At 44.4% G+C, this 7768-nt stretch overlaps 1 non-coding gene across 1 annotated transcript; it reads left to right on the top strand.

Moving 5' to 3' along the window:
- Positions 1 to 1029: 1029 nt before the first annotated feature.
- On the top strand, positions 1030 to 1109 carry Trnaa-ugc. Its single transcript has one exon. It is a non-coding gene; the product is annotated as a tRNA-Ala (tRNA).
- The last annotated feature ends 6659 nt before the right edge of the window (positions 1110 to 7768 follow it).

Here is a 7768-nt window from a genome sequence, read left to right as displayed (position 1 = left end):
TTGGCGCATACCTGTAATCCTAGCTACTCAGGAAGCTGAGCTCTGAAGAAAGAAGTTCAAAGCCAGCCTGGGCAGGAAAGTCCGTGAGACTCTTATTTCCATTAACTACCAAAAAGCTGGAAGTGGAGCTATGGGTCAACTGGTATAACACTAAGCCTTGAGCACAAAAGCTCAGGGACAAAGCCCAGGAACTGAATTCAAGCCTCACGCTGAGACGAGGAAAAACAAAACAAAAACACAAAAAAAGAACTTACTGAAGGCATCGTACATAAGATTTCCTATTTTTCAAGTATCACAATAGTTTTGATTATATACGTGTAAATAAGCATGTTTTGTCTTTTTTATTAAATTGTTTTTATTACTAGCATGCATTCATTGTACAAGATAATGGGTTTCACTGTGATATTTTCATAAATTCACTTAATGTATTTTGATCGTATTCACCCCATTACCCTCTCTTAACTTCCTCTCTGCTAATAAATACATTTTAAAGCCTCACAAGAGAATATTTGCTTATAGCATTAGCCAATGATGCCCTTTGTCATGCATCCTCCCTACCAGAGGGAAACCCATGAGGGCAATGTCCTTGTCTGCTTTTGTCCTGTGCTAAGCGCCTAATAGCCCTCTATACACTGTATTCAATAATAGAATAAGAGATTCGATTATACATAGTCCTTAAATTTGGGGTGGATAAAACTTTAGGCATTAGAATAATATCACAGAATAGTAAGCAGGAATTTTTTTCTTTTTTTTTTTTTTTTTTGCCAGTACTGGGCTTTGAACTCTGAGCCTGGGTGCCGTCCCTAAGCTCCTTTTGCTGAAGTCTAGCAATCTGGTTTTTTCCATGATTAATTGGAGATAAGACTCTCAAAGACTTTCCTGCCTGGGCTGGCTTGAACCATAATTCTCAGATCTTACCCTCCTGCATAGGTAGGATTATAGGCATGAGCCTCTGGCGCCTGGCTTTTTTTTTTTTTTTAACTATTAAATTTTTTTGTAAGAAATCTTCCATACAAAACTGTAATAAGGGCTGGTGAGGTGGCTCAGTGGTAGAGCGCTTGCCTTGCATGCATGAGGCCCTGGGTTCGATTCCCAGCACCACATAAGCAAAAAGAAAAAAGCCGGCCAGGCGCTGGTGGCTCACGCCTGTAATCCTAGCTACTCAGGAGGCTGAGATCTGAGGATCGCGGTTCAAAGCCAGCCCGGGCAGGAGAGACCGTGAGACTCCTATCTCCAATAAACCACCAGAAAACCAGAAGTGGCACTGTAGCTCAAGTGGTAGAGCGCTCGCCTTGAGCTGAAGAGCTGAGGGACAGCGCCCAGGCCCAGAGTTCAAGCCCCACGACCGACAAAAAAAAAAAGAAAGAAAGAAAAAAGCCGGAAGTGGCGCTGTGGCTCAAGAGGTAGAGTGCTAGCCTTGAGCTAAAAGAGCTGAGGGACAGCGCCCAGGCCCAGAGTTCAGGCCCCACAACCGGACCCCAAAAAAAAACAAACAAAAAAAACTGTAATAATAGGGCTGGGAATGTGGCCTAGTGGTAGAATGCTTGCCTAGCATGCATGAAGCCCTGGGTTCAATTCCTCATGAACAAAAAAAAAAACCAGAATGACACTGTGGCTCAAGTGGTAGAATGGTAGAATGCTAGCCTTGAGCAAAGAAAGCTCAGGGACAGTGCTAGGCCCTGGCTTAAGCCCCAAAACTTGCAAAAAAAAAAAAAAAAAAAAGCTGTAATAATGGGCTGGCAATGAGGCACCAGTGGTAGAGCCCTAGCCTTTAGTAAGCAAAGTAAGCAAATTCTCCTCCTCCATAGGGGGGAAAACCCACCTTAATTACTCCTATTTTACATAATTCTCTGCTTTTGAGAATGTAATTGATTGTGCTTTACCCAAGATTGAATATAAATTTTTACAATTCCAGCAAGCTCAATAGATAACAGCTTTTTGTTTGGTTCAAGACCTCAGTAATATTATTTCCGGTTATGCTCAAATATTATTTTAATTGTGTGTGTACATGTACATGCAAGCACACACACACACACACACACACACACACACACACACACACGATTGCAAGTACTGGGGCTTAAACTGGGGGTCTTAAACCGCGGCTTGGCTTTTTCTCTCAAGGCTGGCTCTCCACCTGTTGAGTCACACCATCACTTTGGGCTTTTTGGTGGTTATTTGGAATTAAATCTCCTGTACTAAATTACCCAGGCTGGCTTTGAACTGTTTATCCTCAAAGCTCAGTCTCAACATTAGCTAAGATTATAGATATGAGCTACCACTGCCCAAATATTTGAATAAACGTTTTAAATTAAATTTTACTAATTGATTTTGCATTTAGAATGGCATCTAATTCTTTTTTAAATTTACTTTATTGTTATTATAGAGGTAATATACAGAGGGATTATAATTATATGAGTAGATGCCTACATTTCCTTTTGTACAGTGTCTTCTGTTCCCTCGCTCTCTCCGGGTCCCAGTCCGTCCCGTCCACCGTCCCCTCTCAACCCGTGAGTAGTATAGTTCATTTTCATCAGAGTCCAGTGAGCTCCACTACTGCATTCTGTACCTTCCCCTTAATCCTTCTGGATGCTAATTCATTTTTTCTGGGGTGGGGGGGGTCCGGTCGTGGGGCCTGAACTCTGGGCCTGGGCGCTGTCCCTCAGCTCTTCAGCTCAAGGCTAGCACTCTACCACTTGAGCCACAGCGCCACTTCCGGCTTTTTTCTTTTTGCTTATGTGGTGCTGAGGAATCGAACCCAGGGCCTCATGCATGTAAGGCAAGCGTCTACCACTGAGCCACCTTCCCAGCCCCGCTAATTCATTTTTTTAATGGTTGGTACAATATTTTCTTAGCCTCTAGTGCCAAGAAAGCATTCTAGCACCATCTTTAGTCCTTCCTCCATCCCTTCCTCCGTCCCTTCCTTCCTTTCTTCGTGCCACAACTGGGGCTTGGAATCCATCTTTCTCCACCAGTTACTTTGCTCAAGGATGAACTTCACAACTTAGTTCCAGCTTCAATTTTTTTAAAGTTATTATAAAGGTGATGTACAGAGGAGTTAGTTATATAAGTCAGGTGAGAAGCACATTTCTTTTTGGACAATGTCATCCCTTCTCTTGTTCTCTCCCAAGTTTTTCCTCCCATCCTCACCCATAAATTGTGTAGTTCATTTTCAACATGTCTGCTGGGTACCATTGCTGCATTTGTAAACTGCATTGTTTCAACTTTTTGGTGGTTGTCAATAGTGATCCCATCTGTGTCTAGTAAAACTGGCTGCCAACCTTGATCTTCATACCTCAGAATACTTAGAATTCAATTTTCAGCAATAACTGGTTTCCTTGATACTTTTGGAGAAAAGGTCTTAGTTTTCAGCCCAGACTCCTCTTGAATGAACTTTCTTTCTTTTTCTTTTCTTTTCTTTTTTTTGGTTGTGTGGCCTAAAATCTGGGCCTGGGTGCCGTTCCCCAGTTCTTCAGCTGTAGACCAGAGCTCTACCATTTGAGCCTAAGCCCCACTTCTGGCTATTTCTGCTTATGTGGTGCTGAGGAATCGAACCCAGGGCCTCATGTATGCAAGGCATGCACTCTACCACTGAGCCACCTTCCCAGAGCCCTTTTTTTTTTCTTTCTTTTCAGTTTCTGGGCTTGAACTCAGGACCTAGCCAGGGCTTCTAATTTTGGGGTGGTTAGCTCATGGATTTTCCAACTCAGGCTGGTTTCAAACCTCAATCCTGCATAGCAAGGATTACAGGTTTGAGCCACCAGTGCCTAGATTCCTTGAACCTTTTTTTTTTGCCAGTCCTGGGGCTTGAACTCAAGGCCTAGGCACTGTCCTTGAGCTTCTTTTGTTCAAGGCTAGCACTCTACCACATGTGGTACTTAGGAATCAAAACCAGGGCTTCATGCATGCTAAGCAAGCACTCTACCACTAAGCCACATTCTCAGCCTCCTTCAACTCTTAATCCTGTCTGTGCCTGCCAGGTGAAAAGATCTCAGGCATAAAGGACTATGCCCTTATGAGGTAACAAAATCAGGTTTTAATCCCCAAACCACTGCTTCTAAGCATAGGAAATCCCTTCCATTTCAGGATCCTTACCAACTTCTCTAGTTGGATTTTGCAAATTATTGTTTAGAATCGGTAGATTTGATCCTACTGGTGCATTCAAGCAAGTAACCGATAAAAATTTATACACACTGTAGTTATCTGAAAAATTGGTAATAATGACAACTGATAACTGAGTTTTAAAAATAGAATTTCAGGGGCTGGGAAAGTGGCTCAGTGGTAGAGCACTTGCCTTGCATGCCTGAGGCCCTGGGTTCAATTCCTCAGCACCACATAAGCAAAAAGGAAAAAGCCGGAAGTGGTGCTGTGGCTCAAGTGGTAGAGCGCTAGCCTTGAGCTGAAGAGCTGAGGGACAGGGCCAGAACCAGAGATCAGGCCCCACAACCGGACCCAAAAAAAAACAAAAAAACACATAAAAATAGAATTTCGGGGGCTGGGAAGGTGGCTCAGTGGTAGAGTGCTTGCCTTGCATGCATGAGGCCCTGGGGTTCAATTCCTTAGCATCACATATGCAGAAAAAGCCAGAAGTGGGGCTGTGGCTCAAGTGGTAGAGCACTAGCTTTGAGCTGAAGAGCTCAGGGACAGCACCCAGGCCCATGACTGCCTAAATAAATAAATAAATAGAATTTCATACAGAACAAAGACTAAAGGCTTTAAAAATTATTATGAATATTGGCAGATAAGAATTGTTATCAAGTCGGGTGCTGGTGGCCGGTGGCTCAGGACTGAAATCCTAGCTACTCAGGAGGCTGAGATCTGAGGATCAGGGTTCAAAGCCAGCCTGGGCAGGAATGTCCTGGAGACTCTTATCTCCAATTAATCAGCAGAAAACTGGAAGTGGTGCTGTGGCTCAAGTTGTAGAGGGCTTGCTTGAGCTGAAGAGCTGAGGGACAGCATCCAGGCCCAGAGTTCAAGCCCCATGACCAAAAAAAATAAAAATAAAAATAAAATAATTGTTATCAGTGCAAAAGTTAAAATAGAGTTTCTTGGGCTGGAGGTAGATTCTGCAGTGGTCCCCTGGTTCCACACCTCCACAATAAACTATTTAATTAAGGAGGCTGAGATCTGAACTTTGACATTCAAAGCCAGCCCAGGCAGGAAAGTCCTCAAGACTCTTCTCTCCAATTGAGCAGCAAAAAAGATGGATGTAGATATGTGGCTCAAGTGGTAGAGCACCAGCCTAGATAGATAAGGAAATGCTTGAATCTGAAATTCACATCATAAATGGAATGATCCAAGTATAAAAGAAGTTTTTTTTTGGGGGGGGGGTCAGTCGTGGGGCCTGAACTCTGGGCACTGTCCCTCAGCTCTTCAGCTCAAGGCTAGCACCCTACCATTTGAATCACAGCACCACTTCCACCTTTTTCTGCTTATGTACTGCTGAGGAATCGAACCCAGGGCCTCATGCATGCAAGGCAAGCACTCTACCACTGAGCCTCTTTCCTAGCCCCAAGAGTTCCAAGAGTTGATTTTTATGGTTTCTGTCAGTTTCATCATTTAATCCTCTCCCACGTCCTGTTCTGAAGTCTGGATCGACTTCTACTTTTCCCTTTTGTCACATTCTGAGGGTTTCTAACCTCCCACCATCCTGTTGACCCATACCTTGGATAAAACCTTAAGAAGGTCACAGAAAAGGGCTCAGAATGGTTGTAATAATTCAACCCTAGATCAGCAGCCTCCCGAGGAAGGCAGCACAGAATTTTAACCTGCACGAACTGTGGGGGCGGAGGAGGGGGCGGGATGGGGGGGAGGGGAGAGAGAGGCCCAGTGGCCACAGGAAGTGGGAGGAGATTTCTCTGAGGACGCTCTTAGGCTAGGAGCCCTTTAGGAGCCGGGAGACCTTTTCAAACACTTCCAACTTCTTAGGCTGAGCATGGAGAACAGCAGAAGCAAGGAGGTAAGAACGGTGTTGGTGGGTTGTTCTCTGTCGGGGGTCTGGGGTCTCTCTGCTCTTGAGCACACTAGATCTTTCTTTGAGGTTGGGATGGGGCGGGGTGGGGGGGGATACGTTTTCCAATGCAAAGAGAGGCTGGGAAGGTCGCATGGGTAGAGCTCCTGCCTGGCCTGTTCTAGGCCCTGGTTTCCAACCCCAGCACAACCCCTCAAAAAAGAAAAAACACCCTCAAGCTACCTCTGAAGACACGAAAGTGAAGATCCCTGCTGTGATTTTGAAGGAATGCCTGGTGGGGTTTTTGTTGCTTTTTGTTTGGATTTTTCTGTGGGTCTTGGGACTCGATCTCAGGGCCTGCGCTCTCTGATCGTTTTTTTCCATAAGGTTAGAGCTTCACTTCTAATTATTATTTATTATTATTATTATTTTTATTTGTGTTTACTGGGCTTTTGGAGGGTTTTTTTTTTTTTTTTTTTGGCCACTACTAGTGCTTGAACTCAGGGCTTGGGTTCTGTCCTTAAGGGTTTTCACTCCAGGCTGGTGCCCTACCACTTGAACCACAATCCATTTCCAAAATCTTGGTGGTTAATTGGAGAAAAAGAGTCTCAAGGTCTTTTCTTTCTACCAAGTCTGGCATCGAATCTCAACTCTCAGATCTCAGCTTCCCGAGTTGCTAGGATTTACAGGCATGAGTCACTGACTCACTGGGGTGATCATTTTGGAAGAGGTGGTAGCTGAGACTAGATACCAAAACTACCCTACCCACCATGCCCTTTTCCATGCTAAGAACACAAACCCTAAACCAGGGTTCTCATACCTAAGGAACCATGCCTAAGTGAAAACCAAGGCAGATTCCCAACTACACAGGTTGAGGAACTAGAGTGCGCTCGGCCTCTTTCCTTAAAACTAGCCATTTTTATCTTTCTCAATTTTAAGGCTGGGGCTGGGAATGTGGCTTAGTGGTAGAGTGCTTGCCTAGCATGTATGAAGCCCAAGGTTTGATTTCTCAGTACAATATAAACAGAGAAAGCCAGAAGTGGCGCTGTGGCTCAAGTGGTAAAGTGTTAGAGTTGAGCAAATGAAGCTCAGGGACAGTGCTTAGGCCTTGATTGCAAATCCCAGGATTGGCACACACAGACAAAAAAATTAAGGCCTTCACCAAAGTGAAGGCTTAGTGAAAGGATTATGTAAATGTGAAGTTTAAATATAAATGAAACTGGGTTAGAATGTAAAAGTACCACACATATGTTAATCTGACTCCATCCCAGCCCCTGTGGAGTGATGCCTGGTAGTGCTGAGGTTTGAGATTCTTGGACCTGAGATTTAGTTTGTGTTTAACTTCCTCCTAGCTTGTTTGTCCTACGCATTAGGGTGTGATGTGGAAACCTCAGCTTCTACATCTCATTGTTACTAGTTTCTTACATTGGTTTATTTTGTTAATGTACTAGGCTGCAACTCAGGGCCTGATGAACTCTGTTGTCCCTTAGCTTTTTTGCTCAAAGTTGATGTTCTCCCGTTGCAGCCATAGCTACACTTCTGTCCTGCTGCTGCTCTGGAGGCCCATGAGCCAGGTGCTGGTGACTTATGTTTGTAACCCTAGCTGCTCAGAAGGCTGAGATCAGAGGATCACCATTCAAAGCCGCCCAGGCGAGAAAGGAGATTATCTCCAGTTAACCACCAGAAAACTGGAAGTGGAACTGTGGATCACAGTGGTAGAGGGCTAACCTTGTGAAAAAGCTCAGGGATAGTGTCCAGGCCCTGAGTTCAAGTCCCATGACCAACCCCCATCCCCTCCCCAAATTACCATGAATTGTT

Source organism: Dipodomys spectabilis, unplaced genomic scaffold, assembly GCF_019054845.1.
Source record: "Dipodomys spectabilis isolate Male_0828 unplaced genomic scaffold, ASM1905484v1 ptg000032l, whole genome shotgun sequence".
Lineage (NCBI taxonomy): Eukaryota > Metazoa > Chordata > Mammalia > Rodentia > Heteromyidae > Dipodomys > Dipodomys spectabilis.
This window is presented reverse-complemented; position numbering and strand designations above follow the sequence as displayed.